The following is a 997-nucleotide window of genomic DNA, read 5'->3' on the forward strand; positions in this document are numbered from 1 at the left end:
CCTCTCCCAGGACCTGTCAGCTCCAGATCTGGCTCCAAGCTATGGTGTAGAGTGAGCGGGGCCAGTGTGCTCCCACCGTGAAATGAACGGCTGCATACTCCTGCCAAGAGCCCGTCCAACCGAGATGCAGTGCCCAGCTGCTGTGCCTTTCCATGGTGCTATCTGGTGCACGTGCTGGCAAAGTCCACCATAGGCAGACCTGCCCCCACTGTGTGCACACTGACAATGGGCACTGTGGCAGGACCTGCCCCCACTATGTGCGGGCTCACCATGGGCTCCTTGGTTTGGCCCAGACCGTACCCCAGGCCCTCCGGGCTGTCTCGACACATCTAGATCAAGTCCTCTCCCTGGACCTGTATACCTAAGATTCAATGCTCACCTGCTGTGTGCATCTGAGGCCCCACCACCTTGTGTGTGCTTTGGGTTGGGAAGCGCAGCAAGGCAACAGCCACCTGTGCCAGTCTCTCTCTGCCCTGATTGTTAGCAAGCCAGCATGCATGCGCTCCTTGTGAGTAGAATTTAGGCTTTTGCAGCCCCTCCAACTATCCCAGCGGCTTTTCCAGCAGGCAAGGGGTATCCCCGGAGCAAGTGTCTGCCTATGTGTATCTTTCCTCCTTTACAGATCTCTCCCAGGGGTGCCAGGACCCTCCTCATGCCTTTAAATTTTTTTCCTGTCCTTCCTGGATACATAGGGATATTCCTTGCAGCTTTGGTTGTGTAGGAGATCTTCTGCCAGTTTCCAGTTGGCTTTCTGTGAGAATTTCCTCACATGTAGGGGTATTTTTATTGTGTTTATGGGGAGAGGTGAGCTCCACATACTCCTACTCCACCATCTTGATACCCCTCCCTATTTGGGAGACTTTGAATTGCATCAAAGTGTCCCATATAAAAACAGATACACTAGACTAAATTAGAATTTCAGAATCCAGTGATAGTCAACTATTGCAAGTGCCTGTCAGTTTTTAGAGAGCACAGGATATGCCATGTTTTTCCAGAT

At 52.0% G+C, this 997-nt stretch overlaps 1 protein-coding gene across 1 annotated transcript in view; it reads left to right on the plus strand.

Annotated features, from left to right (window-relative positions):
• The window catches only part of LOC112406796 (nuclear RNA export factor 2-like), a 21,654-nt gene that overhangs the window by 4,159 nt on the left and 16,498 nt on the right, over nt 1-997 (plus strand). The gene's annotated exons all lie outside the window — the stretch shown is intronic.

The sequence above is a fragment of the Neophocaena asiaeorientalis genome, unplaced genomic scaffold, assembly GCF_003031525.2.
Source record: "Neophocaena asiaeorientalis asiaeorientalis breed wild unplaced genomic scaffold, Neophocaena_asiaeorientalis_V1.1 scaffold919, whole genome shotgun sequence".
NCBI classification, from domain to species: Eukaryota; Metazoa; Chordata; class Mammalia; order Artiodactyla; family Phocoenidae; genus Neophocaena; species Neophocaena asiaeorientalis.